The sequence below is a fragment of the Tachyglossus aculeatus genome, chromosome 20 (assembly GCF_015852505.1).
Source record: "Tachyglossus aculeatus isolate mTacAcu1 chromosome 20, mTacAcu1.pri, whole genome shotgun sequence".
NCBI classification, from domain to species: Eukaryota; Metazoa; Chordata; class Mammalia; order Monotremata; family Tachyglossidae; genus Tachyglossus; species Tachyglossus aculeatus.
Genome location: NC_052085.1, coordinates 13,460,185 through 13,486,006, shown reverse-complemented (window position 1 = coordinate 13,486,006; position 25,822 = coordinate 13,460,185). Strand labels below are relative to the sequence as shown.

Genomic DNA, 25,822 nt, shown 5'->3' with positions numbered 1-25,822 from the left:
TAGTGGAGGAGACAGATGCTAAAATAAATAACAGATAGGAGAAAATAGAGTGTAAAAGATATGTACAAAAATGTTTCGAAGGTGTGGAGGGTAAGAGGAGTAGCGAAGTGCTGAGGTGATGTGGAAAAATGTCAAAGAGTGAGGAGCAGGGGAAATAGGGTGTAGGGATGGGAAATAAATCAGAGAAGGCCTCCTGGAGGAGACATGATTTTGAATCACTTTGTGGAATCAGCCCAGGGTTAAGCACTGACAATCAGTCTAAAAATAACCAAATATCTTTACCACCCACATCTTTAAAAAAAAATTATGGTATTTGTTAAGGGCTTACTATGTGCCAGGCACTGAACAGGCACTGGAATAGATACAAGATCATCAGATTGGACACAGTCCATGTCCCACATGGGGCTCACAGTCTTAATCCCCATTTTGCAGATGAGGTAACTGAGGCACAGAAAAGTTGAGTGACTTGCCCCAGGCCACACCACAGACAAATGGAAGATCAGGGATTAGAACCCAGGTCCTATGGATTCTTCCCCATATGGAAGAGGGTGTGCTCAATCCCCTTTTCAGATGCTATATATGGCACACTTACTTTCAGATGTGGAAACCAAGGCAGAGCCATGAAAAGATGCAAAAGACAGAATTAAGTTCACCTAGGTTGAAATCCTGATTGGGCTTGGTGCAGCCTAAGTCTCGATCTAATATATTCTAACTTCTCAACCACAAAAATCTCCATCCGCCAGTTGTTTCTACCACATGAACGTAATAAGAAGGAATTCAACAATTCCGTGTGCTAGAATGGATTTTTTTTTTGGTTAATAGTCCAGGCAGCCAAAAAGAATATTTATTAAAATGAGCATTCTCTCCCCTTTGGAGTCAGTACGGTGGAATAGCCCAACAACCAGTTAACTATGCCATTGCAAAGCCCCCTGGATGAAAAATTATAGGGTGAGGGACATTCAGCCAATCAAGAAATCTGATTGGCTGAGCAATCTTAAGTGCTTTATAATTGTGTTTTTAGAGGACTGTAGTTTAATTCCAGCCAGGGTTCACTATTTGAAACTATGTCACAGTTAAAAGGACAGCTTTCCAGGTCTCTGCTCCTACCCTCACATTATGGAAATTGTTAAGAGTGTTATCAGAGGAGTTCAAATGGTTCTTTATAATTCTTTCTGGAGAAAAAACCCCATAGATATACCACCTCCATTTTTACAAGGGTAACTCTGAGGACACTCCTGTCTTCTGGGAAGCAGAGGGATAGAAGGAATGGAGTTCAACATCTGACTCTAAGGCAGGAATAAGCAGCGTGGCCTAGTGGAAAGAGCTAAGGTCTGGGTCCTGGCTCTGTCACTTGCCTGCTGTGTGACCCTGGGCAAATAATTTAACTTCTCTGTGCCTGTTACCTCATCTGTAAAATGGGAATTGAGATTGTGAGGCCCAAGGCCTGATTGCTTGTATCCACACCAGCGCTTAGTACAGTGTCTGGCACATAGTAACTGCTTAACAAATGCCATAATTATTACAATTATCATTACCTCAGTACTTAGTACAGTGCATGGCACATAGTAAGTGCTTATAAAATACCATTTGAAAAAAACAAAACAACCAAAAAGGGACCTTCGTGCACTACCCTGGTCAAGTCTCCTTTCAAAATGGTTCCTGGCTCACCACATTATTTTTAATGGTATTTGTTAAGCACTTACTACGTGCCAGGCACTATACTAATTTCTGGGACAGATACAAGCTAATCAGGTGGACACAGTCCATGTCCCACATGGGGCTCACAATTTTAATCCCCATTTTACAGATGAGGTAACTGAGGCCCAGAGAAGTTCTAGTCTATTCCTACCCTTTGATTGCTTGAAAGACACTCAGATGATGGTTTGCTGTGCACATTGGCTGGATACATGCTACTTTCAGTAGCCAGGCAAATGCAAAAAAAAAGTCTTCACTGTCCCCTGTAGACTGTAAACTCCTTGTGGACAGGGAACCTGTCTATCAGCTCTGGTGTATTGTTCTCTTCCAAGCACTTAGTATAGTAAGTCCTCAATAAATACCAATCAATCTCATACGTTGCATTCACGGTCTAGAAAGACTGTGGAGAAGCAGCGTGCTTGGAGAAGCAGCGTGGCTCAGGGGAAAGAGCACAGGCTTTGGAGTCAGAGGTCATGAGTTCAAATCCTGACTCCGCCAATTGTCAGCTGTGTGACTTTGGGCAAGTCACTTAACTTTTCTGGGCCTCAGTTCCCTCATCTGTAAAATAGGGATGAAGACTGTGAGCCCCCCGTGGGACAACCTGATCACCTTGTAACCTCCCCAGCACTTAGAACAGTGCTTTGCACATAGTAAGCACTTAATAAATGCCATTATCATTATTATTATTATTATTATTATTATTATTAGAAAGAGCACAGGCCTGGGAGTCTGAGGACTTGGTTCGAATCCCAGACTTTTGTACAATCTGCTAGACACTAATTTCTATGAGAGTAGGAAACTTGTCTACTTAGTCTATTGTATTCTCCCAAGAGTTTAATACAGTGCTGTATACACAGTAAGACCTCAGTAAATACCACTGATTGGTTCTTGGTTCAAAGGGTTAGCATACAAAGCATCTGGTTTGCAGGATTTCTGGTTTGGTACACTGATGTTGGTAGATCATATTAAATTGTAAGTGTTTAGATGTGATTCTTTACTATTCTATTAACCAATATCCTAAAATGTAATTCAGAAGGTGGGTTATGACTCCCACATGGGGCAGATATTGGGTTTGATCGATATAAACTGTACCTCCCCCAGTTCTTAACTTGGGGCTCAGCACCTAATAACTGTTTAATACCTATCTTTGTCAACTAGCCATTCACAAGCTGACTTCTTCCTTTGAAGATAAGCATTCTTTCTGAACAAGTCATGAAAAAATTTGCCGCATCTGATCTTTTAAGAAAATGCTGTTTTCCTTCTCTTTCTCAAAGAGAATTCCTTTGAAGCCCAACAGTGAGGAAGTGGGTCTTTTGTGGGCAGTGCTATAGATTGTGAAAAGGGTTGGTTTTAGATAGGTGGTCCTGAGGTGGAGAAGAGCTAGCACTTATGCCCACTCCTAACGCATTGCATATGACAAAAATTCCACTACACCTTACGTCCCCAGTCAAGCATGACATTTTGCAGAAGAGAATTCCTCTGTCGCCAAATTGCCTTTCTCCTGAGTGCTTGTATGGCCAAGACCTGACTTACCCCCGAGCCCGGGTCTGAGAGTTGTAGGACCTGGGTTCTAATCCAGTCATCACCACTTGCTTGCTGTGTGACCTTGGACAAGTCACTTAACTTCTCTGTGCCTCAGTCTCCTCATCTATAAAATGGGGAAGAAATACTTGTTCTCCCTTCCCCTTAAACACTGAGCCCAGTGGATACAGGGACTGTGTCCGACCTGATTATCTTTTATCTATCCCATCCTTAGTACAGTAGGCACTTAACAAAAACCATATTCAATCAAATTTATTAAGTGTCTACTGTGTGCAGAGCACTGTACTAAGTACTTGGGAGAGTACAATAGAACAGAGTTGGTAGACACATTCCCTGCCCACAACGAGCTTACAGTCTAGAGGGAGAGACAGACATTGATATGAATAAATACATTATGGATATGTACCTAAGTGTTGTGGGGCTGAGGGAATGGTGGATATTATTATTTGGCACCTTTATGGTTTCTAATTTTGTTAAATAACCATGAGGGGCAAGGTATAAAGTATTCTGCTAGTGATGGACAGCATAAAGCTAAGGGAATATGTATCCCAATATATTAATCAATCCTCTTATCAATGGTGTTTATTAAGAGCTTACTATGTGCAAAGCACTGCACTAAGCACATGCGAGAGTACAACAAAATTAGCAGACACTTTCCCTGCCCATAACATAATCACAGTGATTCTTATCATCTTGGATTTTTTATGGTATTTATTAAGTGCTTAGTATGTGTGCCAAGTACTGTACTAAGCATTGAGTTAGATATAAGATAATCAGGTTAAACATAATCCATATCCCCCATGGGGCTCACAGGCTAAGTAGGAGGGAGTAGGATATAATCCTCATTTTACAGATGAGGAAACTGAGGCACAGAGATGTTAAGGGATTTGCCCACCCTCACACAACCAGCAAGGGGCAGAGCTGGGATTAGAACCCGGGTCCTCTGACTCCCAAGGCCCACATTCTTTCCACACAACCATGCTGCTTCCCACTGAATCAACGGTTACGATAGAGGGTTTTTCAAAAACTTAACTACTGTGCCATACAGAACAGCTGCCTTTCTACAAGGCCAAACCCAAATTTTTGGGTCCTGCTTGAACCTTCTCTATCCAAGGAGAGATCAAGCATCAAATTGAACAGACTTGAGTTTCCCCTTCTTTTTCAGCTTCATTCCTTTCTGAAGGCACTGCAGTACTAATAAGCAGTGACTTGTTCTTTTCCTCCTCCTTCTCCTCCTTCTTCTCCTTCTCCTTCTTCTTCTCCTTATCCCCCTCCTTAACCAGCCCTTAACATGTACAGCAATAATAAACAGAGTGACCATTCACCCAATTTTCCAGTGGACGGTCTGGTTTCCAGCAGGGCTGCCCCGTACTGCATGCTTTTATATCCAGACTTCTTACTTTCAGAGACCACGTTTTCAGGAGATGGGGCTCCTTGGACTGAAAAGGGAAGTTGCGAATTGCCCAGGGCTACATAGCAGACAATGGCAGAGTCGGGATTAGAACCCAGGTCCTCTGATTCTGAGGCCCAGACTCCTCTAGGACAAGCTGCTTCTCAGCATGGTTGACCTTAGATAACTGGAAAACTTGGAATTCCAAGACTTGGAATTTGACAGCAAGTCATATCGGGAAGCCCTTCCTTTGGACTTTACTGCTGATTTTCAGGGCCATTTCCATCCCAGCACTGGTAGCAATTCGAAGATATCAGAGGGTCATCGCAGGATGCCCCAAGATAATAAAATTATGCTTCATGACAGAGGTGGGCTTGACGTGCCCATTGTGGAACTGAAGCACACACTGCAGTGTGAAAAAAACTGGAGAAAAAAGAAGGAAGATGCTGATTTTCTCTTACTCGTCTCATTGAAATTATGACCATGGAAAAAGAAATATCAAACCCAAATTAAAAATCAGGAAGTTAAGCAACCATAGATAGTCCAGTTGATGGGCGGGAGGGGGAGAACCACATAAATAAAAACCCCCGTGAAAATCAGGAAAAACACAGGAAACTCTTTTCCTCACCATAGACTTTTTATAATATTGCTGCATTTCAAAAAAATACAATTTTATGAAAAAAAAGAACTATAGCTTTTTGCGGTGATAGGCGACAGGTCAGAAAAGCATTTCAGAATAATTTTACACCTTTTAACCTTAAAAAATACTTTGCTGACAATTGAGAAAGGGTCTTAAAGGAAGCACTGATAGGCATTCTCACAGCAGGGTTACCAAGCCCCATCACTGAGCAGAGGGCTTCTGCATAATGCATCTTGTAATAAGAAGTGTACCGCAAATCACAAAGCTAGAGTAGCAGTTTCAGAAAGTAATCCTTGGCATGAACTGCTATTAGTCATGACACTGAAAGTTTGTTACATAAAACTCTGAAGAAGACATAAAGGAGGTAAACTGTTTAAATTTTTTCATTTGAACCAAGAGAGAACTCTGTCATCGGAATTGGTCTGCATTTAAATGTATATTTAGTGCTCTTTTTTTTCATTTTCATTTTAGCCTTTGACCCGGACACGACACGGTTTTGAAAAAAAGGTAGGGACGTTTCCTCGTTTCTTCATTCCGCGTCTGAGAGTGGTCATCTTTAGGTAACGGTTTTAACAATTAGAAAGTCATGGCTTCTAATCCTCGCTCCACCGTGTGTATGCTGTGGGGCCTTGGGCAAGTCAGTTCACTTCCTTGTGCCTCAGTTACCTCAGTTAATAATTATTGGGGATAATTGTTAAGGCTGGTATATCTAGTTGTCCTTCAGATTCGGAGATGACACCAATGACGTGAAAGTTCAACCGTTAGTGTGTTTGGGTAAGTGGAAGTAGCCAATACGAAACCCAAAATCCCTGCCTCATTTTGCGCCCCAAAACTGTCCCTTGTTGTGTGGTCATGTTTAAAATTTGCAGTGTCTGCTGCATCGTAAGTGCTAGGAAAATGCTACTGTTCAATCAATCCGTCGTATTTATTGAGCGCTTACTGTAGGCAGAGCACTGTACGAGCCCTTGGGAGAGTGCAATATAACAGACATTCCCCGTCTAAGATGCGCTAACTGCAGTTAATCAATCAGTGGAATTTACTAAACGTTTATGGTGTGCAGAGTACCGTTATGCGCTTGGGAAAGTACAATACAAGAGTTGGTAATAATAATAATAATAATGATGGCATTTATTAAGCGCTTACTATTTGCAGAGCACTGTTCTAAGTGCTGGGGAGGTAACAAGGTGATGAGGTTGTCCCACGGGGGGCTTACAGTCTTAATCCCCATTTTACAGATGAGGTAACTGAAGCCCAGAGAAGTTGTGACTTGCCCAAAGTCACACAGCTGACAATTGGTGGAGCCGGGATTTGAACCCATGACCTCTGACTCCAAAGCCCGTGCTCTTTCCACTGAGCCACGCTGCTTCTCTGGTAGCCACGTTCCCTGCCCACAAGGAGTTTACCGTCTAAAGGGGGAGACGGACATGAAATTAGATTATAGTAGAGAATAAGAGTACTCTCCCAAGTGCTTATTACAGTGCTTTGTGCACAGTAAGCACTCAATAAATACCTTTGATTGAATGAATAGTTACATATATGCTATGGGGCTGGGATTTTTATCAAAATGCTTAAGGGGCATCAAAGTGCTTAGAGAAGCAGAGATGGCTAATGGATAGAGCATGGGCTTGGAAGTCAGAAGGCTCTGGGTTCTAATCCCACCTCTGTCACATTATCCGCTGTGTGCCCTTGGTCAAGTCATCTAACATCTCTGTGCCTTGTTACCTCATCTGAAAAATGGGAATTAAGACTGTGAGCCATGGACTGTGTCCAACTTGATTAGCTTGCATCTCTCCAGTGCTTAGTAAAGCGTGTGGCACATAGGAAGAGCTTAACAAATACCATTAAAAAAAGTGCATAGTAGATGCAGAGGGGAGGGTGGATACGGAAAACTTTGACCTATTGATTGATCAAAACTCTAATTTCCTCTCAGCAGCTCAAAACTAGGCAGCTGAGATTCTATGCCAGAATGGCAAAGGAGGACAAAAATTGCAAAGGGAAAATTGAAGCTAGCCCAATTCCATTTCCAAGCAAGTTTTCCTCTCTGCTCAGAGGACGTCACTTACTATAGGGCAGGCGCTGGGGTAGATACAAGCTAATCAGGTTGGATACTGTTCATGTCTCACTTGGGGCTCACTGTCTTAATCCCCATTTTACAGATGAGGGAATTGAGGCACAGAGAAGCGAAGTGACTTGCCCAAGATCACACAGCAGACACATGGCAGAACCAGGATTAGAACCCAAGTTCTTCTGACTCCAAGGCTCGTACTCTATCCACTGGGCCAGGTTGCTTCTCCAACTTAGACTTCTTTTCTCTGGCCCAAAACATTGTTTTTAAAACTCTTCTTTCATTCAGAATAACAATTTGGCACGAAAAAGTCTTTGCCTTTTCACATGACTCCAGTGTGGTGTTTATAAAATACCACAATTATTATTATCAACTGGAAGCAACTTACTAGTTCCAGCCTCAGCCTGACTGGTTATTAAACTTTTTTTAAAATGGTATTTGTTAAGCGCTTACTATATGCAAAGCACTGTTCTAAACTTAAAAAGGTTGTTATTTTTCATAGAGGGGCAAAGGGAAAATCTCATCCTCTGGACTCTGTCTGGAATAATTCTGGACTTGGGCATCACAATTTAGGGTTCGGAATTGCAGGGAGTTTTGGCTTTTTTTGTTTTCATTTCTTAGGGAAATTTAAATTTAAGAAATGTTTGAAATAAGGTTTGTAACTGCAGCCTTGCTCTCTGTACTCCTTTTCACGTTCTTTCTTTGAGAGCACAGTACTTTTCAGTAAATGGATTTCCCTCTAAGAATTAGTTAAATGAGATAGAAGCTCTGAACATGCAGACACTCTCTCCCTCCCTCTCCAGGAGGACACATTGCTAGAGCTTAGTTAATACCATTCTATTAGACAACTCTCCCAGGAATCAAAGGCTTTTGCCTTCTTGTCGTGATGAATTCATTTCACCAATAGGTCCACCCAGAAAGTCAAGGATCGAGAGCTAATATAAAGGATATGTTTGGAGAGGCAGTAGAAGATGGCAATGAGGGATTAGTTGGGTCTATTTGGACGGATTTTTGTTGGCTTGTTTGATTTGTGCTCCCTGGAGAACAGCATCATAGCCTCGCAGGACACCCGGGATCTTGTTTTAAAGGTAAAGCCAAGTGACAGTGCTCGGACTGAATCTTCTACATACGTCTGTCAGTCAGTCAGTCGTATTTGTTGAGCGCTTATTGTGTGCAGAGTGCTGCATTAAGAGTTTGGGAGAGTACAATGTAACACTATGAAGACTGTAAGCCCGGTGTGGGCAGGGATTGTCTCTCTTTATTGCTGAATTCCTCTCTCAGGGTCGCACCTGCAGAGTTTCCAGTACTCTACCAGTCTCGGCTATGGGAGGGAGAGTCAAGCAGAGGCCCACCCATTTCATTCCTAGCTTGGGCAATGGCTAACAAATGGAAGACAATCTGCTACAAGTCAAAACTCACCCGTGCAGAGCAGCAGCGACATGGGAGAGAGTCGAGGGAGGAGACTCGAGTTTACTGCCCAGAAGGAGACAATAGTAAACCACTTCTGGATTTTTACCAAGAAAACTCTATGGATACACCACTAGACCGATTGCAGATGGAGAGCTGGGCATTCCGGAAGAGATTCATTCATTCATTCAATCATATTTATTGAGCGCTTACGGTGTGCAGAGCACTGTACTAAGCGCTTGGGAAGTACAAGTCGGCAACATATAGAAACATGTGTCCGTGGTTGTTGCTATGGGTCAGAAATGACTTGACGGCATAAGACAAAACAAGATTGATGAATTGTACTTTCCAAGCACTTAGTACAGTGCTCTGCACACAGTAAGCGTTCAGTAAACACGATTGAATGAATGAATGAATGAATGAACAGACACCTGCCCACAATGAAGTTAACAGTCCTGAAGGGAAGACAGACATTATATAAATTACAGATATAATATATATATATATATACGTGCATTGGAGAGCCTACAAGAAATACACTATTTCACAGATTCAATGAATAGACATCTAGTCCTGTTAGCCTGACATGACTGACTCCATTTTAGAGAGGCCACCATTTCAGGACCCTGTAAGGGGCAAGTAGGCGTAGAACTAGTCCTGACTCTGGCACTTATCTGCTGTGTGACCTTGGACAAGTCCCTTCACTTCTCTGGGCCTCATTTCCCTCATCTGTAAAATGGGGATTAAGACTGTGAGCCCCATGTAGGACATGGACTGTGTACAACCTGATTACCTTTTATCTACTCCAGCACTTAGAAGAGTGCCTTGCACATAGTAAGCACTTAACAAATACCACAAAAACCCAGACTTTTCCTTGACAATAATAGTATGCAAACTGTATGCCTGTATGGCTTCTTCATCACTCGCTTCCTCCCTCCTGCCTGGAATTCCCTCCCACTTCATATCCAAGAGACCATCCTCTTCCCATCTTCAAAGCCCTACTTAAATCACATCTCCTCCAAGAAGCCTTCCCTGACAAAACTCTCATTTACCCAACTATTCTTTCCTTGATTCTGTTTCACCTATTCACTCGTATCTGTCCCTCCCAAGCATTTTGATACCAACCCTATCTACACCCCCACAGTACTTATGTCCATATCCTCGTATTTCTGCCACTTTCCCTCTCTGTACTTTATTTTAATGTCTTTCTCCTCCATGAGATTATAAATTATTTGAAAGCAGAGACTGTGCCTGCCAACTCTATTGCATTTTACTCTCCAAACACTAATGCAGTGCTCTGCATACAGTAAGCACTTAATAGATACCATTGATTGATTGATTGACTTCTTAAACTGAACCAGCTTTCATAGAGCACATTTTCAGATTAAAGATGATCAGTACTGAGTATTCAAAAGTTTTTTTTCAACTAATTTACTACCTTGAACTGAATGAAAATAAGACTTTCATTTTCAACATTCACAAGCACTTGTCAAACAGTAATTTAGCATCACACTGTGTTTGTATTGCTTCTTAAACTGCTCCAATCAATCAATCATATTTATTGAGCGCTTACTGTGAGCAGAGCCCTGTACTAAGCACCTGGGAAAGTACAGTGTAACAGGCACATTCCCTGCCCACAGAATCTTACAGCCTAGAAGGGGTTTTCACAGCATAAATTTTCAGATTAAAAATTACCAGTATTAAGAACACAAGCATTCTCCACAAATACTTTGCTACATACATTACACTGAATGAAACTACTGTCCTATTTTCAACAATCTCAAGTACTTGCCCGTTGGTAATTGGCTATCACAGAGCACTTGAGCGTGTCTAATAAATATTCATCCTCCCTCCCAGCCCCAAAGCACTTAAGTATGTATCTGTCATTTATTTATTTATGTTAATGTCTGTCTCTCCCTCTAAACTTTTAGCTCATTGTGGGCAGGGAATGTGTCTGTTTATTGTTATATTGTACTCTCCTAAGTGCTTAGTACAGTTCTGTGCACACAGTAAGTGCTCAATAAATATTATTGAATGAATGAATGAAAGGAAATGAGAGAAGAGCAAGAAAAAGAGATAGAGTCAGAGAGAGAGTTTTATTATGAGGGCTTGAAGATAATGTTTGAGACGGTGAACTCTCACCCACAGTGGGGATATGTGGGCCCATCCATGCTTCTTACAACTGTCCAATTAATATGTCCGACACATCCGCATCCAAAATCCAGTCACACCTGCTCCAGAAAGCTCATATCTGGGTGGCCTCAGAAGCTGCAGCGTTGGCCTCAAAGGGCAGAGACCCTGTAGAGTCCCATAGTATCTTGTAGGTCACTGGTGCATGATAGGAAATTGCAACAGAGGCATCCTGGGAAGATCAATCAATCAATCAATCATATTTATTGAGCACTTACTGTGTGCAGAGCACTGTACTAAGCGCTTGGGAAGTACAAGTTGGCAACATATAGAGACAGTCCCCACCCAACAGTGGGCTCACAGTCTAGAAGGGGGAGACAGAGAACAAAACCAAACGTACTAACAAAATAAAATAAATAGAATAGATATGTACAAGTAAAATAAATAAATAAATAGAGTAACAAATATGTACAAACATATACATATATACAGGTCCAGAAGGATGGAGTCCATGGGAGGTCAGCGAGGTGGCTGATGCGGCGACCGGGAAGGGATGAGATAAGCGCTTGGATCTGGGTAGTGGCAGTGTGGATGGAGAAGAATTGTTGGTTTGTAGTGATATTCAAGGCTAGCCAGTCGGTCAATCATATTACTGTGTGCAGCCCTGTGGATTGAGAAAAATGCTGAAACAAATAGTAAGCACTTAATAGATACCATAATTATTACTATTTCAAGAGCTGATGGGCCTTGTGGCGTTATCTAATCCTTCTCTCCTTCTTCAGGCAGAGCTGGCTGGAGTTGGGTTTGGGATGGGGGATAGCGGGATGATTTCTTACTACAGCCCAGCCCGCAAATTCCATCCTCTAGCGCCAGCTTCCTCACTGTGCCTCCATCTTATCTATCTAACCACCAATCCCTTTCCCACGTCCTTTCCCTAGCCTGGAACTCCCTCTCCCTCCATGTATGCCAGACCACCACTCTTCATACCTTCAAACTATTATTGAAGTCACAACTCCTCCAAGACGGCTTCCTCCGAGTCCTTTTCTGAGTCCACTTTTCTCGGGCTTGCTCTCTTTTCTTTGTTGTCTACGTAACTGGATCTGTGATCTCTGCGATCTATGATTAGAGAAGCAGCATGGCTCAGTGGAAAGAGCATGGGCTTTGGAGTCAGAGGTCATGGGTTCAAATCCGTACTCCACCACTTGTCAGCGTCATTTCTCTGTGCCTCAGTTACCTCATCTGTAAAATGGGGATTAAGACTGTGAGCCCCACCATGGGACAACCTGATCACCTTGTAACCTCCCCAGCACATAGAATAGTGCTTTGCACATAGTAAGTGCTTAATAAATGCCATTATATAACTGCTATATATATATAATATACCTGGGCATTTGCTGTTTGCCCCACTCCCAACCCCACAGCACTTATGTACATCTCAATAAATAACGTATTATAAATTATTTATTCATATTAAGAAAAGCAGCATAGCTTAGTGGATAGAACATGGGCCTGGGAATCAGAAGGAACTGGGTTCTAATCCCAGCTCTGCCACTTGTCTGCTTTGTGACCTTAGTCCAGTCATGTTACTTCTCTGTGCCTCAGTTATCTCATCTATAAAATGGAGGTTAAGACTGTGAGTCCTATGTGTGACAGGGACTATGTCCAACCTTATATCTACTCCACAGCTTAGTATGATGCCTGGCCCATAGTAAGCACTTAACAAAAAAATTTTTTTTTTTTAATGTAAAAAGTCAGTCTCCCCCTCTAGACTGTAAAGCTCACTATGGGTAGGGAATGAGTCAGCTGATTTTGTTGTAGTGTACTCTCCCAAGAGCTTAATACAGTGCTCCACACATAATAAGCGCTCAATAAATACCAGTTTTCGATTGCTTTGGGCAAGGTACCATCCGTACCCAGAAACAAATGCTCCGTTTCCAGTTCCTGATTCTTCAGGCCACTGAAATTAGCCCTGCTTGCACCCATGCTTCCCCAAGAGAGATTCTGTTCAGGAACTGAGGCAAGGAAGAGTCCTGTTGTTCTCCCCCAACTCTTTTGGTCAATCAATCAATGGTATTTATTGAGCACTTACTGTGTGCAGGGCACTGTACTAAGTGCTTGAGAGAGCACAATGCAACAGAGTAGGCAGAAACGTTGCCGACCCACAATAAGCTTACAGTCTAAAGTTTTGTCACTAAATACATTTGACTGATTGATACTGTCATTTACTCCCCCAGATGGGGTAGTGTTTATAAGGTTCCTGAGGTTAGGGTAAGTCATCAGAAACTGTTAATAATAATAAAGGCATTTGTTAAGCGCTTACTATTTGCCAGGCACTGTACTAAGGGCTGGGGAAGATACAAGCAAATCGGGTTGGGCACGGTCCCTGTACCTCATGGGGCTTATAGTCTTAATCCCTGTCTTGCAAATGAGACAACTGAGGCACAGGTAAATGAAGCGACTTGCACAAAGTCACAGGGCAGCCAAGTGGCAGAGTCAGGATTAGAACCCAGGTCTCTTCCCATGGCTCCAGGAGTCTCCTTCTGCTCTACTGAGAGGGACATGTGGCTATCAGGGAGATAAGGTAAAGGAGAAAAATCCAGAAATTGCAACTGGACCTTTAAAACAAGCCTGAAAATAATGAGGTAATCAGGTCTGGGCAGATTAGATCCAAAGACACATGTTTCATTTGCCAGGAGACAATCTGGCTAAGTCTGAGCCAAGATGATACCATAAGGCTGAAGCCCCCAAATTCTTAGAATTAAGTGGAGGAATTGAAGACACATCCATGTTCCCAGTTCTCTAGAGCCATACTCCATAACACAATACCTCTCCTTTAGTAGCGATTAAGCCTCTCTGCTAAATCTTTGCAGTTTTGTGTTGAGATGCCTTTTGATTCTTTGAAAGGCTGTCTCATTCAAAATCAGCTCCATTTAAAGCACATTGAATTAAATGAGGTTGTCCTAGATGGGTCCTCCTTGTATCACATCAGCCTGAAAATTTGCCTGTGTTTTCTCTGAACCGTGGTACGTCGCTAGGGAAAAGCCGTTCCCTTTTCCCACAGCCGAGATTGTTGTCTTGTGTTTTGAAATCAAAGCACCCCCACTGGAATTTGGAAAAAGGACATCTATTTTCTCTAACTTTGGATGTCTATTTTTATTGCTTTGTTTTTTCTTGCATCTCTTTTCCCTCCGGCGACAACAGTGAGGATCGAAAATCTAGCAGGTTCTATACGGGGATGAATTGTGATGGATCAACAAGGAGATTCCTTAGTCCTGTATTTCAGATGGTGCAGACAGAACCCTTTTTGTTTTCTGGTTGATGTGTCTCAACATAGAGAATTGACCTGGTGAAGCCTAAGGAAGTAGAGAACATATTTAAAGACAACTCTCCTGGGTTTAGAGGAGAAAAAAAATCAATTTCAAGGAGCCGATTCCAGATTTGAACAACAAATTATATGGGGTGATTTGCATAGTTTAGTAAAAAAAAAAACAAAAAACTCTGCTAGAGAATATATTAAAGAACAAATTTCAGGAAGTAAAAGGAAGTTAAGTGCTTTAAACAATGTTTCCTCCCCCCTTAACACAATCCCAAATAAGGCCAATCTTTTGTGCTTTTAGTCATTTGGGTACAAATGAGAAGTTTTGGAATGGAGTCTTCTTTAACCAAAAAGAGATTGGCAAGGAAATGAAAAAGCGTGAAGAAACCAGCCTGAATTAGATGTCCGCTTTCCCCTGTCTGAAGCGATTTGCGATCAGGATATTTGTTAAACGCATCCCACACTCTTCTTGGCAAAGATGGACGTGAAAGAGGAAGCATAAAAGATTCCCCTGCCTTTTGTAACTCCACTTCTGTCTGCATCATTCCTGAACGTGGACCCCAACCTTGTGCTGTTTATCAGTAGCACAAAGACGGAGCTTGGAAACAGAACTCTCCCAGCAGTTAAAGTGGATTGAGGTCCTTTAGTTCTCTAACGAGCACTACAAATTTTGTTAACCATTCAGTGTGAGGAAATGCATACTAATCATCCATCATAGACTGAAGGTGCGGCTAAGCCACCTTTTTAAAGAACGGACCGAACTGCTGGAAAATAATTTGTAATGATTTCAAATTCTTCCCAGGCACCCCCTGATAGTTTAATCTGAGGCACAAGTTACACATAGATGTTTCATATCATATTTTGGACCAAACTTCACTAGAATAAGCCTCTGTCTCATGGAAACTTGATCTGAATGAAATTTGGTAGGGGGGCATTTATTTTCTTTTCCTTTTGGGTTGTTCTGCCTGCATTTTAGAAGTACTTCATATAAAAAAAAATTACATGAGTTTTTGATCTCGGGGAAAAAAAATAGGCGTCTGCTTTTGTGTCATATTTGAAATGACACTAATCGAAAAACACACTGAATGTACCCTTTCCATTTCTGAAAATCCATTGGCATGGAGTTATTTTTTTCTCAGAATTATTTTTAGAAATGCTTTGATTAGTTTAATAAAGTCGTTGAACATTTCTGCTCTATTTTCACCAAGTAAGGAAACAAGCATTTATTTAGCAAAATAATCCAAAGGAAAAAGAAAAGCATTAAAAATAAGCAGATCTCATCAGAGCTAAAGTGGCGTTAAACTGAGAAGCTGAATAGAGTCCCTCTCCCGAACAGAGTTGACCGTGGAAGTGTTGCACTGCATTACCCTGGCTGAATATTTTACTAATGGCGCTTAATTTTTTTAAAAAATTTTCTTATAAATGCAATGAATCTACAGAACAGATTGATCTGCTCTCCTAGAGTCCATTGTTCCCAGCTGCTTCGCATCAACCCCCGATCAACCGCTATTTCCTTTTCACCCAGACTGATCTCTGTAGCTCTGTTTCAGGATGACATTTCCATTCCTCTCGGAGTTTCGAGCCGCAGAGACCGGGCTGCGGAATCAGAAATCACACCGCTCTCTATAAAACAAGGCTGTGGGGCTGAAAAGATCCTCTTTTTCTTGGCCCGCGCTTCATTCGGGAGCCAAACCTATTGTTTTTTTTTCGTGCGTAAAGCATAAAAGAGTTAACTAATGGATGTCTGCGGAGGTGATACGGGTATGAGGTCAGAATATTTGTGGCAGAGGAATGTCAACTCTCCTCTGGACAGAAGCAAGGGGCTGCCACTCCAGGACTGATTCCCTCCACCCCTTCATTCTCCTAGGCCCCGTTCCCACAGACACTGAGTGGCAACAGAGGTCAGAGTGGAGGGGATACAAAAGACAGCCCCCCTGCTGTTCGGACCACTGGGCTCTACTGTCACTGCTACTAATTCATGACTTCACCTTTAATCTCGCAGATCCATTAAAGGGAGGAAAAAGAGACCCATTTTACAGCTGACAAGATTGAAGGGAGGCCCAGCCCACGGGAAAAATTCCCCCCAGGTTGATCTGCTATAAGGGGTAGATGGGTACAGAGGGGCTTCTAGGGCGCTCTCCCTGCCCTTCCACCCTCAGAGAAAGGAATCGATCATCTGGAAGCAACATAATAAATCCCCCCCTCACCCCTTTTCCAGACCGGAGGATGTAAAGTTTGCTGTTGGAAGAGAGAGAGAGCGCTAGAGGAGGAGGCAAGAATGAGGTGGCATTTCTCACTCCCAGGCAGGTGTCAGAAGGAGACCTAAATCTTGGTCTAGGAGTGTTTTGATCAATCAATCACCAGTCAATCAATCATATTTATTGAGGACTTCCTGTGTGCAGAGCAATCAGTTGTATTTATTGAGCATTTACTACATGCAGAGTGCTGTTACTAAGCACTTGGAAAACAAACACATTCTCTGCTCACAGTGAGCTTACAGTTTACAGGGGGAGAGAGGCAGTAGTAGAAATAAATGAATTACAGATATGTATATAAGTGCTATGGGGCTTGGAGGGGGGATGAATAAAGGGAGCAAGTCAGGGTGACTCAGAAGGGAGTGGGAGAAGAGGAAAGGAGGCTTTAGTCAGGGAAGGCCTCTTGGAGGAGATGTGCCTTCAATAAGGCTTTGAAGTGGGAGAGACTAATTGTCTGTTGGATATGAGGAGGGAGGGCATTCCAAGTCAGGGGCAGGATGTGGGCAAGAGGTCAGTGGTGAGACAGATCAATCAATCAATCAATCAATCGTATTTATTGAGTGCTTACTGTGTGCAAAGCACTGTACTAAGCGCTTGGGAAGTACAAGTTGGCAACATATAGAGACAGTCCCGACCCAACAGTGGGCTCACAGATGAGATCGAGGTACAGTGAGAAGGTTGGCATTAGAGGAGGCAAGTGTGAGGGCTGGATTGTAGTAGGAGAGTAGTGAAATGAGGAAAGAGGAGGCAAGGTGATCAGTGCTGTACTAAGAATGCTGCAATAAGCACTGTACTAAGCACTGTACTTAGTGCTTAGGAAAGTACAACACATCAGAGTTGGTAGACATGTTCCCTGCCCACAACGAGCTTAGTCCAAGAGATGTACATCAGTGATGTGGGGGAAGGAGCACGGGGTTTACCTAAGGACTCACATGCAGTAGAGGGGAAGGTAGGGTGGGGAGGTGAGAGGTTAATGAGGGAAGGCTTCCTGGAGGGGATACCATTTTAGTAGGACTTTGAAGATGGGGAGAGAGGCGGTCTGCTAGATGATGAAAAGGGCAGGGCAGGGAATGGGCCTCTTTTTTAAGACTTTCTGTTCCATCAGTTCTTCCAATGAGTCTGGGGTTGACAGACGGCAATATAAATAGATCATTCATAAAGTATAATATAGCTTCCTGCTTCTAAGGATTCCAGGTTGGGGAAGCAGAAGGGAGTGGACAGCTGCCTCTGTCACCGGCAGACTGGGGAGTGGAAACCATTTTGTCCCAACCATCAGGGAGGGCGACATGATAAAGGCAGAACACTGTTGTTTCCTTGTTGTTTCAAAAGTCCCAAAGTAGATCCGCTCTGGTGAAGGCTTTCCCAGTAAAACCGGATTCTTCTGCTACAAAACCAACCAAAATGGAACATTACAACGGACTTTGGTTCCTGGGCCTCCTCAGAGAGGTTCGGGTTCACTACATTTTCAGGGTGAAGCAGCACAGCCTAGTGATACAGTGTGGGCCTGGGAGACAGAAGGACCTGGGTTCTAATCCCAGCTGCCACTTGTCTGCTGTGTGACCTTGGGCAAGTGACTTCACTTCTCTGATCCTCAGTTACCTCATAAGACTGTGAGCCCTATGTGGACAGAGAATGTGTCCAATCAGATTACCTTGTATCTACCCCAGTGCTTAATACAGTACCTGGCATGTAGTAAGTGCTTAACAAATGTCACAATTATTATTATTATTATTACCACTAATAGTTCAATCTAGAACAATGTGAAAGCCCTTTGATGCACAGGTTTCACAGTTCTGGAGTGGACTGCAATTGTGTTTGGAAACCTGAATTTTCTGTAGGTGTTTTAATCAATTGAAGATGCTAGTTAGCAGAGTGGCAGCGTAAGAACCTTGAGTTTGTTTATTGTTGTATTGTACTCTCCCAAGCACTTAATACAGTGCTCTACACACAGTAAGTTCTCAAAAATATGAATGAATGAATGAACCTGCGGTATCATTGTTTGGATGCTTCTATGGTTTTACCACCCATAAACTTCCATTCAAGATGTTTCCATTTTAAAACAGCAAACCAGGTAAATTATTCAGTCCCTCAGCTTGTTTCACCAACCAAACTTTGGTTCTTGGTTTTGGGGTTGAGAGCAGGAAGCGGGCCTCTTTTTCAAGACTTTCTGTTCCATCAGCGCTTCCAATGCTGTGTTGGAGATGGGCACAGGGTGTGGGTAGAGAAGCAGCATGGCCTAGTAGATAGAGCACAGATCTGGGAATCAGAAGAACCTGGGTTCTTATTCTGGCTCTTCCACTTGTCTGCTGTGTGACCTTAGGCAAGTCATTTCACTTCTCTGTCCTTCGGTAACCTCATCTCTAAAATGGGGATTAAGGCTGCAAGCCCATGTGGGACATGGACTATGTCCAACCTTATTAGTGTGTATTAGTATGTATTAGTAAGAGCTTAATAGATACCCTTAAAATTTTTTAAAGTGACTTAATTCCCCCATCGAGGCAATGGAGGAAAGCATATGACAAGAACAGTGAGCCAACTTTCAAAGGCTAAATGACTTTTTTTTTGTATTTGCTAAATGCTTTCTCTATGCCAGACACTGTTCTAAGCACCAGAGAAGATAAACAAGATAATCAGGTTGGACACAATCCCTGTCCCACATAAGGCTCACAGTTTTAATCACATTTTACAGATAAAATAACTGAGGCACAAAGAAGTGAAGTGACCTACCTAAGGTTACCCACCAGACAACTGGCGGAGCCAGGATTAGGTCCTCTGACTCACAGGACTGTGCTCTTTCCACCAGGCCACTCTGCTTGAATAGAACACCGTTGGAGAATTAGGTAATAATAATAATAATAATGATGGCATTTGTTAAGCGCTTACTATGTGCAGAGCACTGTTCTAAGCGCTGGGGGGGATACAAGGTGATCAAGTTGTCCCACGTGGGGCTCACAGTCTTAATCCCCATTTTACAGATGAGATAACTGAGGCTCAGAGAAGTTAAGTGACTTGCCCAAGGTCACACAGCAGACATGTGGCGGAGTCGGGATTCGAACCCATGACCTCTGACTCCAAAGCCCGGGCTCTTTCCACTGAGAGAAAGGTAGCATTCTTCTGACCTAGCACCTATTCAGATAGGACAAAACTGAGTTGTCAGAAGAAGCAGTTGTGTGGAAATGTGCAGTGCCGGTCAAGGCATGATTTTTAGTGAGAGTTTTCCCAGGTTATAGGAAGAACCGACTATACCTGAGAATAAGAAAGGGTTCTGACGAAACAGTATCTCCTCCAAATTAGTGGAATATCGGCTTTCAAGTTAACAGCTGGTTTTCATCAGGAATAAAACTCCATTCAACAAGTTCATTATTGGGTTTGTAATTGCAAATGATCCCAACGGTTATGTGTCCGGGCATGAATGAGCAGCGTTTCCATTTGTATTTGGCTACTAATTCAGTTCCCTTATTCTCGGTGTTTCAGAGCCCTTAGTTTTCTCAGTTTCCTCCCTAGAAAACTAGGAATACAGTAAAAACCCTTCCCTCTTCCCTTCCATGGTTTGTAAAATGGTTGGCTTGGTAGAAAAGTATAATGAGATAAACTTCTTACTATGGTTATTAAGCTATTTTTAAAAATAAATTCTTGATGGTATTTAAGTGCTTACTATGTGCAAGGCACTGTACTAAGCACTGGGGTAGATACAAGCTCATCAGCTTGGACACAGTCCTTGTCTTACATGGGGCTCACAGTCAATCCCCATTTTGCAGGTGAGGTGACTGAAGCACAGAGAAGTTTAGTGACTTACCCAAGGTCAAACAGCAGACAAGGGGCAGAGCCAGGTTTAGAATCCAGGTTCTATTCACGAGGCCATGCTCCTTAGAAGAGTGCCTGGCAACATAGGAGTACTGGGAAAGCAGAGGAAGGACAAAAAGGAAGAGAGAGGAAAGAAGCAGATGAGGGATGGGAGAAGCTAGGAGGAAGGCAATAGGAGATAAAAGGAGGAAGAGATGGAGGGAGGAAGGAGAGGGGAGTGAAGAAGGGGAGGAAAAGAGGGGGGAAGAAAGAAGGCAGAGTCTGGGAGGCAAGAGAGGCATGGAGGAGGGGCTGCAGGTAGGAATGTAGAGGGGGAAGGAGAGAGGGAGAGGAAGGTAGGAAGGAAGGAAATGAGGGAAGGAGGAAATGGGAGGGAGGGAAGGAGGAAGAAAGAAGAGGAAAGAGGGGAGAAGGAGGGAGGGAGAAAGGAAGGAAGACGAGGAAGGAGGGAAAGAGAGGGAGGGAGAAAGGTAGAAAGGAGAGGAAGGAAGAAGGGAGAATGAAAGAAAGAGGAGGAAGATGGGTGGAAGAAAGGGGAAAAGAAAAGGAAGGAGGAAGGAAGAAAAGGAGGGAGGGAGAAATAAAGGAAGAAGGAAAGAGAGAGAAAGGAAGGAAGGGGGGCAGAAGGGAGAGAGAAAAGGAGGAAGGAGGGAGGAAAGAAAAAAGAAAAGGAAGAAGGGGAGTGGTGAGGAAAGGAGAAAGTTGGGGAATTAGTTGGAGTTAGGAAAATCAAAAGTGGAAGAATTCACTCCAGAAAAGAGAAGATGCCAGAAAGAAATTTGAAAGGACTATGCAAGGCCAGAGCCAGAAATAAAGGACCTTCCCTTGTAGGGGGGGTAGGGGTGCTCTGCACCTCCAGCTAGGAAAAATAGCATAAAATTGGAGATTTGTATTTTGTCATTAGCCTCCTTGCTGCAAAATGAAAATAAACCCAATTAGCTAGAGACCTATTTCATGAGTAATTTCCTGTGGGGAAAAATTACAGGGCTTTATTTGAAATGCAGGTTTTTTTTCAGGTTTCCTAGGAACTTGAGCGAAGTTCTAGAGCCTTTTTTGAATACTAAATTTTTACTGTGCTCTCATTTCCCCAACATATGCATGAAAAATAATAGCAAGCCCCATCACCCTGCCTTCAAATAGATCACATCCATCTACTTACTAATCCTATTAACAGAAGTCGGAAAGGAAAGGAAAGGAGAGAACTCATCATCACACTGCATCAAAGCCCTGGATAAGGAAATCAGATTCAGTCTATCACACATCCTAACCGAGTCCTGTGGTTGTGGCCATTTTTGTAAAGGTTAATACATTGATATATTAATGTATAAATATTAATACATTATATAATGTACATACTATATATAATATATATCAATACATCATGTAATATACATACACAAAAGATTATATTTATAGGAGCTTATATATACAGCCATATATGCATGCATATATAAAATCAAATGGTAACTTATTCTGATTCTTCTGCAAGTGAGATAATCTCTACTTTTAAAAAAATCTTGAAGGAAACCTTGAGAACCCCTGCTGGAAGCTGGGGACTGGAATCAGTCAGTCAATTATACTTATTGAGCACTTACTGTGTGCAGAGCACTGTACTAAGCACTTGAGAGAGTATGAGTTCTAGACTGAGCTTGTTGTGGACAGGGATGAGTCCGTCTATTGTTGTATTGTACTCTCCCAAGCGCTTAGTACAGTGCTTGGCACACAATAAGCGCTCAGTAAATATGATTGAATTGAATGAAAACCATATGACAGTAATCAGACACATTCCCTGCCCACATCAAGCTTACAGTCTAGAGGGAGGAAGTAGACATTAATATAAATAAATTTCAGATATGTACATAAGTGCTGTGGGGATGGGAGGGGGGAAGAAAAAAGGGAGCAAGTCATGGTGTTGCAGAAGGGAGTGGGAGAAGAGAAATGGAGGGCTTAGGGAAGGCTACCTTTGACTGATTGATTTGCTAATGAAAGATATAGTGCTAATTAAAGTTATTTATCTAGTGAAGGAGAGTGGCCTAGTGGAAAGATCCTGGGCCTCGGGGTCAGAGATTGTGGGTTCCAATCTTGGTTCTGCCACTTGTCTGCTGTGTGACCTTGAGCAAGTCACTTCACTTCTCTGGGCCTCAGTTACCTCATCTGTAAAATGGGTTTTAAGACTGTGAGCCCCATGTGGGACAGGAATGGTGTCCAACCTGATTATATTTACCCCAGTGCTTGAAACAATGCCTGACATGTAGTAAGCACTTAACAAATACCACAAAAAAAAACCATAGTCCTGGGAGTCAAAGGATATGGGTTTTAATACTAACTCTGCCACTTGTCTGCTGTGTGAACTTGGGCAAGTCACTTCATTTCCCTGTGCCTCAGTTACCTCATCTGTAATGTGGGGATTCAGACTGTGAGCCCCTTATGGGACAGGGACTTTGTCCCACCTGATTATCTTGTATTTACCTCAGTGCTTCATACACTGCCCAGCATATAGTAAGTGCTTAACAAATACCATATAAAAAAGAAAAAAAAAAACAGGCTCCCTGCAGAGGCGCTGAGACGGGAGTGCTTTTCTCCTTGGGCTGCAACCAACCACCCAGCTCTCCCAAGAAAAGACCATCCAGGGTGTGTCTGAGAGAGTGAGGGGAGTGTGTGTGTGAGGAGGAATGTGGAAAAACAGTGCCTGAGAGTGTGTTTGGGTGTACATATGTAAGGGTTAATCTATATATGTATGTTGGTGAGAGAGTGTGAAAGGGAATGTGGTTGTGTGTCTCTGCTAATTCTGTTATATTGTACTTCCCAAGACCTAAGTACAGTGTTCTGCACAAAGTAAGCGCTCAGTATATTGTGCGAGATTTTGAGATTGAAATGGATTGTGTGAGAGAGCTTATTGAAATCTGTGGGAACATGGGTTTCTGTCTCCCTTTTCTCAATACCTTCTCTCATCATCACAGACGTAGAATTTATTGTGTGGTATTTGTTAAGCACTTACTCTGTGCTATGCACTGCTTTAAACACTGGGTTAGATGCCCTAAATCAATCAATCAATCGTATTTATTGAGCGCTTACTGTGTGCAGAGCACTGTACTAAGCGCTTGGGAAGTACAAGTTGGCAACATATAGAGACAGTCCCTACCCAACAGTGGGCTCGCAGTCTAAAAGGGGGAGACAGAGAAGTGCTCACTAGGAATCCCGACACTCCGCCAATTGTCAGCCGTGTGACTTTGGGCAAGTCACTTCACTTCTCTGGTGAAGGTAGACCAGACACAGTCCCTGTCCCACCTGGGCTTCACAGTCTAAGAGGGAAGGAGAATAGGTATTTGATCTGCATTTTACAGGGGTGGTAGCTGAGACAAAGTCGATTCACCTGTGCTGGGCGGCAGTGGCATGGGAAAGAGTCGAAGGCAGATGAGAAAGTGATCGAAATCTTGATCGAAGACAGTGACAGAGACTTAAGTTTTTCCTGCATGGAAGAAGGCAAGGGGAAAACACTTCAGTATCTTTACCAAGAAAACTCTGTGGATACACATAGCAGAACGACTCTTTGACAGAAGATGGGCCCTTCTGAAGAGGGTGTGTCCATGGAGTCGCTATGGTTCGGAAACGACTCCATGGTGTTTGAAGAAGAAATGAGGCCCAGAGAAGTGAAGTGACTTGCCGAAGTCACACAGCAGGCAAGTGGTAGAGCTTGGATTAGAACCTAGGTCCTCTGACTTCCAAGCCAATGTTTTTCCCACTAGGCCACGCTGCTTGGCACTTCATTGAGTGCCTTTACTGTTCAGAGGACTGTACCAACCACCTACTGGGTCCCAAGCCGAATGCTGTAGACTATAAATTCATTGTAGTCAGAGAGTGTGTCTATCACTTCTGTTTTATTGTATGCTCCCAAGTGCTTAGTACAGTGCTCACAGTAAGTGCTCATTCATTCATTCTTTCATTCAGTTGTATTTATCAAGCACTTACTGTGTGTGGAGCACTGTACTAAGCTCTTGGGAGAGTCCAATACAACAATAAAAGACAAATTCCCTGACCACAAGGAGCTGATTGATTGGACACAGAGATGAGTTGGAACACAATGTTCTGCCTCTGTCTCTTTCGCTGTCTTTTCACTCCATTTCTTCTTTCCTCTTTCCTTCTCCTGCTTCTCCCTCTCCCTTGGCCCCTCATAATGGTTCACACCCTACTGAAACCTCCACCCACCAATACTGCACCTGCAAAAAAGTAATAGCCCTTAGTTCTCGTCACCGACCTCATATCCTTTTGTTCTATTTGAAGGAATGTACTGGCTTGCCAGTTCTTTCACAGATAATAATTGGGGAGGAATTTGCAGATCCTTTCAAAGTCTCAATGACTTACCACAGAAGAAGCCATTCCTTAGGAATGTTCTGGTGCAGTTTAGCGTTGGGTTTCTTTCTGGAGCGAACTCAGACGGGGGCTGAGTTTGCCCAAGGCTTGTCCGCTGCTATCACTGAAGGCAGACAGGAATTCTGTCAGCATTCTCTCCTTCCCCTTAAGTGCTTAAGTGTGCCAGGCACTGTATCAAACATTGGGGTAGATACAAGATAATCAGATTGGACACAGTCCCTGCCCCACGTGGGGCTCACAGTCTTAATCCACATTTTACAGACAAGGTAACTGAGGCACACAGAGAAATGAAGTGACTTTCCCACTTATAAATACCCCAATGCTTAGAACAATGCTTGACACACCAAAAATTCCTAACAAACATCGTAATAATAATAATGATAATAACTGATTGGCAGCATTCAGGAATGGAGAAAAAAGAAATGTATTCAGAAGAGAAGTAATCTCATGAGGAGTGATTGGTTGTAACTGTATCAGGGATGTGTCTATTATTGCATAATAATAATAATATTTGTTAAGCACTTACTATGTATCAAGCACTGTTCTAAGCACTGGGGTAGATACAAGCAAATTAGGTTGGGCATAGTCTCTGTCTCACATGGTCTCAGTTACCCCAGTGCTTAGAATAGTGCCTTGACACAAAGTAAGGGATTAAGAAAAACTAAAAAAAAAATTCTTTTTTCCTCATCTCAGGTCAGAACATTGTAAGTTTTCAGGCCATTCTTATGTGTCTCTACATCAATGATATCTTTTATTTTTTTTAGTGGTATTTGTTAAGCGCTTTCTATGTGCACTGTACTAAGTGCTGGGGTAGATACAAAATAATTAGATTAGGCATAGTCCATTTTCTTCACAGTGTTCACAGTCTTAATCCCCATTTTACATATGAAGTAAGTGAGGCACGGAGAAGTGAAGTGACTTGTCCAAGGTCACACAGCAGACAAGTGGTGGAGCTCGGATTAGAACCCAGGTTCTCTGACTCCCAAGCCTGTTTTCTTCCAGTAGGCCATGCTGCTTTCCTTCTTCTGATGTCTTCTGCTGGAGAAATCTCTGGGCTGGAATTTTCCATCTGGTTAGGAATATGAGATCAGTCAGCACAGACCCAAGAAGATCTCTGTTATTAGAGTCAAACTACTTTTTTCCACCAAGGATTTGTTCTTGGAAGGAGAACGCAATTTGAATTCTGGAGATTCAAATATGTAACATT

At 42.7% G+C, this 25,822-nt stretch overlaps 1 non-coding gene across 1 annotated transcript; it reads left to right on the top strand.

Moving 5' to 3' along the window:
* Nucleotides 1–8,603: 8,603 nt before the first annotated feature.
* On the top strand, nt 8,604–8,741 carry LOC119941731. The gene has a single exon (XR_005455312.1). It is a non-coding gene; the product is annotated as a small nucleolar RNA SNORA7 (small nucleolar RNA).
* Nucleotides 8,742–25,822: the final 17,081 nt, after the last annotated feature.